The following is a 9,428-nucleotide window of genomic DNA, read 5'->3' as shown; positions in this document are numbered from 1 at the left end:
GAGGGGGGGGAAGCAATGATGGAAGGTGAACAGAGGAGCAGATAGGCGGAGAAGGGACAGATAGGTCAAGGAGGTGGGAATGGAGCCAGTAAAGGTGTGTGTCGGTATGGAGTTGGGATGGGGGTTGGTCAGTGAGGAGGGAGGGGTGGATATGGGTAGTGGGATGAGGCTAGTAGGTAGGAAGTGAGGGTGGGGATTGGTCGGTGAAGAGGGGATAGGTGGAAGGAAGGGCAGGTTAGTGAGGTGGGGACGAGCTGGGCTGGTTTTGGGATGCAGTGGGGGGAGGGGAAGAACTGGGCTGGTTTTGGGATGCAGTAGGGGAAGGGGAGATTTTGAAGCTGGTGAAGTCCACATTGATACCATTGGGCTGCAGGGTTCCCAAGCGGAATATCAGTTGCTGTTCCTGCAACCTTCGGGTGGCATCATTGTGGCACTGCAGGAGGCCCATGATGGACATGTCGTCTGAGGAATGAGACGGGGAGTGGAAATGGTTTGCGACTGATAAGGGTCTAGGCCCGAAACGTCAGCTTTTGTGCTCCTGAGATGCTGCTTGACCTGCTGTGTTCATCCAGCTCCACACTTTGTTATCTTGCATTCTCCAGCATCTGCAGTTCCCGTTATCACTGAGACAGGGAGGTGTAGTTTGTTGCATACCAAAGGAAAAACAATTGGTTTTAGTAGATGAAGTGAGTGTGACTGTCATTAACCACACTTGTCTGAGCATGGATCCAAACTGGGCACGTGGCAGTGGGGGGGGTGTAAAATTGTGATCGGAGATGGTCAGATTGCAATGAGACCACTCAAAGGGCAAAAGGAATGAATGGGGTCAGCTCAGATGGCTCTCTCACACCAAATACTAAAGCAGAGGATTTGTACTTCATTCCACATCCTGCTTCAGAATGGGAGAGATGAGAGAGTGTTGATAAAAAATAGGGAGTGCTGGAGAAACTCAGCAGCATCTGTGTGGCGAGAAAGGGAGAGACAAACAAGATTAACATTTTGAGTTCAGTAATGGGGCTCTGCTTCAGCGCTTCCTATTTTCAGATTTCCCGCAGCTGCAGTGTTTCGCCTTTATTGGGATCGAGAGTGTCGTCTGCTCCTGATGGGGCTGTACACATTCCTGCTCCAGTCTCTGACCCCCTGCCCTGTCAGGAGGGTCACAGATTTCAGATCACCACAATGTTACCGGCACCGAGCGAGCTGTGATCAGGAAGGCGCTCCCTGAAATGGCAGTGGGAACGAATTCCGGGGGAATTTCGAAAGAAGAATGGGACGCGCACTTGGGAAAAATTGCAGGACTTTTGAGGGAGCGAACTGCGAATGGTGGGGGGAAGGAGTGAGACTAATGAGACAGTGGCTACAAAAGAGCTAGAAGGGACATGGTGGGCTGAACAGCCTCCTCTGTCCCTTGTGCGAGGCAATGCCTGCAGTTCTTTGCAAATACAGCAGGGGGCATTTCAGCTCAGACTGGAATAAAATGAGGGCAGTTTCCACATGGACATGCATCCAGCAGGCTTCCAGAATCCCTGAAGGGCATTTAGCTGAAAGCTGTAGCCTCCTGAGTTTGTGCAGCAAAACCTGTATGCTGTGGGAAAACCCAGGCACTCTGTGTTTTCACCTAATCCCCACCCGGTGTCTCTCCCACCTCCCAAAGGTACCACTCAGGAAAGTATGTGGTTCAGTTAACATGTACTCTCCTGTGTGGAGAGCAATTTCCAGAACAGAGAGCTTAAAACTATCACAGGCTTGGGCTGTTTAATCTGGAAAGGTGAAAGCTGATGGAGTGAAATAAATCCTTACAAACAGGTTCGATGAATTGGAAATAACACAGTGCAGAGCTGGAGGAACAGAGCAGGCCAGGCAGCATCAGAGGATCAGGAAAGCTGACGTTACTGGTCTTTTCTGAAGAAGAGCCCTGATCCAAAACGTCAGCCTTCCTGCCCCTCTGATGCTGCCTGGCCTGCTGTGTTCATCCGGCTCCATACTGTGTTATCTCTGACTCCAGCATCAACAGTTCTTACTATCTCTTGATGGTTTGGAAGGGGTTTCTGCTTGTGTAGGGAGACCAGAATTACATGCTCACTGGTAAATCCAGCAGGGGAAGTCTCTTTACCCAGTGTTATGTCCCCAGTTTAATACAGGACAAATAAAACATGGCTTGATAGACCCCCAACTTTGCTTAGTTTTAATCATGGAGGTCATTTCCTGAACACAATTATAAGAGTCTGCCAGTGTACTTTTATCAAAATATACAGCATCTGTATTAAACAAGAACAAAAATTAACTATATTACACTGGACAGAAAGGTTGAAGAGACTTAAGTACAATCATTGGAGAAGGACTCAAATTCACATGACATCCTCTGAAAGACCAAAGCCTCAGTGAAGAATTACCATAACCATACTTAGGCTTCTTATCCAGGCTGGTACAGCTGCAACCAGATTCCTGTCAGTGAAATTCTGCATATTTTTCAAAGCTTTATTATCAGCTGAAACAAAAATGCAAATGAAACTCTCTGCTAGTTTAACTTCAGAGCAAACACACAGGTTCTTTAACCATAGTTTCCAACTGCAGGATTTCATATTGTAGAGTTCAGCCCTCCTTTGTTCCACTCTCCACCATATGCGCACACACACGGCCTAACTCTGGATTTTCCTGTGTGCCTTGCACTGCGCAGCACAGTATTTCTGTTTCTCTAAGCACTGATCCCCCATTGCCCATTGATGTTTCCTCTGAGCTGTGTGTGCGCACAATGTTCAAGACTAATAGTCCAATGTTAATACCAATAGGCCATCACCTCCCGAGTTGCTGAATGTCAATATTAATTAACTCTTTCACAGTAAACTAGGCACCAGAAGTATTATTCCCTCCAGTGACCTTCAGTTTGCATAATCTCCAACGTTGCCATGGACCAGGCTTGGAGGCGCAATAGGAATGTTAATGGGAGCACTGCTTGTCTCTACAAAGGTTGTGAAACCTCACAAGAAAGCGAAATCCTTAGATCTACAGATCTCTTGGTACAAAACCCTGCATCTGCAGCAGAAAAAAAATTACAAAATATCCGTTAAAACTGAAGTGACACGTTGCTACAAACACCAGAAAAAATAGTTGCAAATGGAACTGCCAGGAATAGTTTGGACGAACAGTCTGGATGCGTTTGTAGAGAAGAAGGGAACAGAAGGACATGCTGAGGCATTGAGATGGGGTAAGGCTGGAGGGCAAAAGTAGGAATTGCTGGAAAAGCTCAGCACATCTGGCAGCATCTGGGGCTTGAGCCCAAAACGTAAACTTTGATTTCTGTGCACAGGTGCTGCCAGCCCTGCTGAGCTTTTCCAACAATTTCTCTTCTTCTCTCTGATTTACAGCATCTGCAGTTCTTTTGGTTTTCATAAGGCTGGAGGAAGTCAGTGTACTTTTATCAAAATGTGTAACACCTTTTGTTTCAGATTTCCAGCATCTGCAGTATTTATTAGGATCGAAAGAGTTGCCTGTTCCTGATGTGCATTTTTGTACTCCAGTCTCAGGATGAGCTAGTGATGTTTCAATGCTGTGTGAGATGCTTTACTGCAGACTGCATTATTAATCCTTTGAAGACTGCTGGATGTGAACGCCTACACTATTTGTTCCCTTTTCATGGATTGCTGTGTCACTGTGTGCTCCACCGTGGTTCAGAGAGAAAATTATTTGTGACTACCTGCTAGACAACTTTCACTTCGTTATTGACAATTGACAAACGACACTGTTTTCAGAAAGTCAGACAAATTTATCCTAAAGTTAGATGTGATGTTGCCATTGGACAGCACTTGCTGAATACTCGTGAGTGTGACATGAATGACATTGCTTCATGGAACATAGAACATAGAACAGTACAGCACAGAACAGACCCTTCAGCCCACGATGTTGTGCCGACCATTGATCCTCATGTATGCACCCTCAAATTTCTGTGACCATATGCATGTCCAGCAGTCTCTTAAATGACCCCAATGACCTTGCTTCCACAATTGCTGCTGGCAATGCATTCCATGCTCTCACAACTCTCTGTGTAAAGAACCTGCCTCTGACATCCCCTCTATACTTTCCTCCAACCAGCTTAAAACTATGACCCCTCGTGCTAGCCATTTCTGCCCTGGGAAATAGTCTCTGACTATCAACTCTATCTATGCCTCTCATTATCTTGTATACCTCAATTAGGTCCCCTCTCCTCCTCCTTTTCTCCAATGAAAAGAGACCGAGCTCAGTCAACCTCTCTTCATAAGATAAGCCCTCCAGTCCAGGCAGCATCCTGGTAAATCTCCTCTGAACCCTCTCCAAAGCATCCACATCTTTCCTATAATAGGGCAACCAGAACTGGACGCAGTTTGCATTCATAGGTTTGCATTGTGTCTCACCTCCGTTTGCTAGAGGCTGCGCAACTTTTTACTCAGGGACCCAGTCTGTCTGAATACAAGGAACACATCCAGGGACATTGAGAGACAGTAGGAACTGCCGATGTGGGAGTCAGAGATAACACAGTGTGTGGTGCTGGATGAACACAGCAGGCCAGGCAGCATCACAGGAGCAGGAAAGTTGACGTTTCGGGTCAGGACCCTTCTTCAGGAATCTGAACATTTCAGAAAACCATTTCTGAAGAAGGGCCCTGACCCGAAACGTCAACTTTCCTGCTCCTGTGATGCTGCCTGGCCTGCTGTGTTCATCCAGCTCCACACACTGAGTTACACACAGGCATTGCTGCTGTTTTGAGTTGAGCTAAACAGTTGGGGAACAATTAATGGTGCGATCTCCATGGCAACACCTCAATCAATCAGCCACCCGGCCAACCAATCAGCACCTTGTTCTCGTGCCATACGAAGTGTTTGTTTCCCCTTGCGATTTGGTATTCTTGCAATTCAGTCCTGAAAGGTAGACAGCTTCCACACCACGCCTTCCTCCAGCTCTCCTGAGTTAGATTTTGCGAACGTCCCTGAAATCTTTCTCTCAGTGCTCTGGTAGAGGCCAAGCGATTGATCCTTAATGAAGGGTCACTGGTCCCTATGCGTTAACTCTGTTTTCTCCTTCACAGATGCTGCCAGACCTGCTGAGCTTTTCCAGCAACTTCTGTTTCTGCTCCTTAATTACCGCTGACTCTAGGTAAACCTTGGCCACTTGGCCACTCTGCGCAACCAGAATGAAGCCGGAAGATTGTTTTGTTTCTTCTTACAATTAGAACACAGAACATAGAACAATACAGCATAGATCAGGCCCTTCGGCCCTCGATGTTGCGCCGACCTGTGAACTAATCTAAGCCCCTCCCCCTACACTACAGAACATAGAACAGTACAGCGCAGAACAGGCCCTTCGGCCCTCGATTGCTGGATGTTTTGACGGATTGAGGAGACCCTGCTTACTAAAATCGTCTTTCTTCCAGGGTCAGGATTAATGAGATAATAAAACACCAGGTCAGGTCCCTTTAAAGGCTTTAGCCTCTCCAGCAATTAGTGTCTGGAGATTGTAATTTTCCAATTAACACTTGGCAAACAAACTGAAGGGAGCAGCTAGGGGCAGAATCAGGGATTTTTTTTCCCCATTCCACACCATTACCAGCTCAATGACTCAACAGCATCGTGTGTCACAGACTTGTCCCTTCTGATCTCATCAATTCAAACACAGACATTGAAGGAAGTTATGCTTTTGGTGCTCTGTTTACTGTGCAGCATGAAAGGATGAATTAATTATTGACATCCAGTAATAGAGGAGCAGATGGTCTAGCCATATTATTGTCGGATTATTAATCCAGAGACCCAGATAGTGCCCCCATGGGGGCCTGGGTTCAAACCCTACCAGGGCAGATCATGGAATTTAAATATGATTTTTAAAAAAGAACCTGGAATTAAGAGTCTAATGATGACTGTACATCGATTGTTGGGAAAACCCAACTGATTCACTAATGTCCTTCAGGGAAGGGAACTGTCTTCCTTACCTGCTCTGGTCTACATATGACCCTATACCCACAGCAAAGTTGCCCCCTGGGCATTTAGGGATGGGCAATAAATGCTGGCCTAAGTGTTTCAGAGGAATGTCCTCAGACAGACTGCGACCCCAGCGCACATTTGGAGATTTCATATGCCATGACAAAGTATCTCTGAAAACAGCGTGTGGTTAGGGCTGAGAATTCACAACCTGGAAGTGCAGTGGAGGTAGGTTCCAGAGGGGCATCGGATGACTACTTAGGTCAGAGGGTATGCGTGCTATGGGGATAAAGGCTGGAGACTAGCACTAAGGGATAGAACCCGGTCCAGCACAATGGGCTGAATGGCCTTCATCTGCACTGTAAAGATCCTATGGTTCTGAGGCTGGCGGGAGGGTTGGCAGTGTGGGTTAGGGAGAGAATCCCAGAGCTTTGGAAGCTGAAGACACAGCTGTGAAGGAAATGAGAATGTGCAGGAGGTGAGAGTTGGAGGAGCGCAGGGATCTGAGAAGGCACTGAGATCTGCAGGAAGAAGGAGAGATCGGGGTGTGGGGATCGGTGGGAGAGGAGGAAATAGAATGCAATGCTGTAAATTGTAAATGTGGTGCAGGGGAACGGTATGATGATGCTGTTACTTTAAAAAACGTTATTTGAAGAGAGGTTGTAAAGGAACTGAACTGGCTGTAGGAAACAGCCTAAGTCAACAATCAGAGGAGGCCTTTAGGTTTTTTCTAAAACAGCTGTAAGAATGGAAGGAGAGTGGCCAGTTCTCCAAGATCAAGCTCTCTAGTTTTTTTAGCTATAATAGCCAGAAGCTGTTTGGGTCCCAGAAGAGTTGAAGCTTCAGTAAAATGATCCCCAGCTGCTACATCCTCTGAAATCTCTCTTGATGTTATTTCCTCCTAGATTGGAGAACTGCATGCAAGAACCTGTCAGAATTTACCATTTGCCAAGGGGTGTGTTTATGGGATGTCTCTGTATTGGGACAGGTAATTAGTAATGGGTGCTGTATCTATTATTGTGTTAGGGTTACCAATAGTTAAGTTATTCTAAATTCCTCTTAATTATAGTGTTTAAATAAATTGTATTTTGTTTAACATCAAGTAGTTTGATCAGTCGCATTGCATCTGGAACATAGCACTCCACATCTGCCTTTAAAATAAATAAAAGTTAGGTTCTAGGCTAACTCCTTGAAAATATTTTGCGGGGTCTGGTCTGATCCATAATACTGGACAAGAGTTACAGTGTGCAGATGCCTGGAGGGATTAGTGAACATGAGGCTGGGAGGGATCATGAAGCGGGGCTGGGGGCCCATTGACCAAGGATGGGGCTTGCTGGTCTGTGAACCTGGGGGTGCTGGGAGTTTCAGCCAGCAAGGGTTGGATCAGGTTCAGGTGGAGTGGGGAGGTCAGCAAATGTGGAGGTGGGGGGTGACATGTGGGATATTTTTGTGTTGGAACTTGGACTCAACCTCAGTGAAGGGCCAAAGGTCGAAGCACCAAAGGTGAGAATGGAGAAGTGAGGAAATGGAGGCAAGCATGCAGTAGGGGGTCAAGAGGGCAAATGGTATGTTGGCCGTCATTGAGAAAGGTCTCGAGTACAGGAGCACGGATGTGTTGTTGCAGTTAGACAGGGCCTTGGTGAGGCCACACCTGAAATAGCATGCTCTGTTTTGGTCTCCTTTTCTGAGGAAGGATGGTGTTGCTCTCGAGGAAGTGCAGCGTAGGTTTACCAGGCTGGTTCCAGGAATGGAGGGTCTGACGTATGAGGAGAGATTGACTCGGTTAGCATTGTTTTGGCTGGAGTTCAGATAAATGAGGGGGGAATCTCAGAGACCTAAAATTCTGATAGGACTGGATAGGGTAGATGCAGGCAGGATGGTGGGTGTGTCCAGAACCAGGGCTCACGGTGTGAGGATTCAGGGTAGACCATTTAGGACGGAGATGAAGAGAAATTTCTTTACCCAAAGAGTGGTGAGCATGGAGGTGAAGAGACATTTCTTCACCCAAAGAGTTTCTATGAGATTCCCCCCTCATTTATCTGAACTCCAGCCAAAACAATGCTCAAAGAGAGGTGAGCCTGTGGAATTCATTACCACAAGAAGTAGTTGATGCCAAAACATTGAATGTAATCAAGAGGCGACTAGATATAGCACTTGGGACGAATGGGATCAAAGGTTATGGGGAGAAAGCAGGATTAGGCTATTGAGTTGGGCAATCAGCCATGATCATGAACAGCAGGCTCGATGGGCTGAACGGCCTCCTCCTGCTCCTATCATCTGTACAAGGTTGTGAGTGAAAGGGGTGACTTTGGGAAGATTGTGGATTTGTGGGATTGGTGGTCAATCTCGTGAGCTCACAATCACGCCCATGCTGATCAGATTGACCGCAGAAAGGAAGAGACCGTATCTCTGACCTGATCGCACCTTTCATGACAATAGGCCATTTCAAAGCAGTCACAGATCATAACGGAGATGTGAGGGAATGCAGCAGCTAATTTCCACACAGCACGATCCACCAACAGCACTGAGACTATTTTTGTTTCGGTGGTTTAGATCCATGTACCTTAAGCAAACTGACATGGGAAACCATCTTTGTCCCAAATGTCAAGCATTTACTAACTTCACACCTTGTATCAGGATATGATTCTCGAACACTCCTCACGCAGTTGGCGTTTCTATGTGATTGCAAATGATGCTTAGAATTCAAAGTTAGGCATCATATGACACCAGGTTATAGTCTAACAGGTTCGTTTGAAATCACAAACTTTCAAAGCGCTGCTCCTTAGTCAGACCAGACGAAGGGGCTACGCTCCAAAAGTTTGTGATTTCAAATAAACCTGTTAGACTGTAACTTGATGCCATGAGACTTCTGAACTTATCCACCCCAGTCCAACTCCAGCACCTCCACATCATGCTTAGGGTTCAGTTGAGGCATAACTAAGACCTTCCCTGTCCAACAGGCTGAAGCTCTCCCAGTTTGGGTTAGACAGTCTGCAATCTGATCATTACTACAATCAAACATAATCAATTATTCAAGCTCATATTTAATGCAGACACATTTCTCTTCCATGGGACAGCTGATGACTTCCTGACAACAAACATTCTGCATCATTAACCCATTTGTAATGGACAGAATGATACACCCCTGAGGACAGTGAGTGTATTGAGGGAGAGTAACTGTGCCTCTTTGGAGAGTTGCCTTTCCCTGCGTTAGTACCAGTTGCCATTTACTTCTGCACTTCTTGCTTAACAAACACTTATTTCTGTCCGTTTTAACATTAACAACTACTCCTGCATCGACTGCTGACGGTGAAAGAGACTTCCAAACATCTAGCACCTCTTGTGTTCTTAACATTTCTCATCCAGTCATAGAGCAGTACAGCACAGAAACAGACGCTTCATCCCATTTTGTCCATGCCAACCAGATATCCTAAATTAATCTAGTTCCATTTGCCAGCATTTGGCCCAAAGGTGACTGTATCG

This window comes from Stegostoma tigrinum, chromosome 39 (assembly GCF_030684315.1).
Source record: "Stegostoma tigrinum isolate sSteTig4 chromosome 39, sSteTig4.hap1, whole genome shotgun sequence".
Taxonomy (NCBI): Eukaryota; Metazoa; Chordata; class Chondrichthyes; order Orectolobiformes; family Stegostomatidae; genus Stegostoma; species Stegostoma tigrinum.
This window is presented reverse-complemented; position numbering follows the sequence as displayed.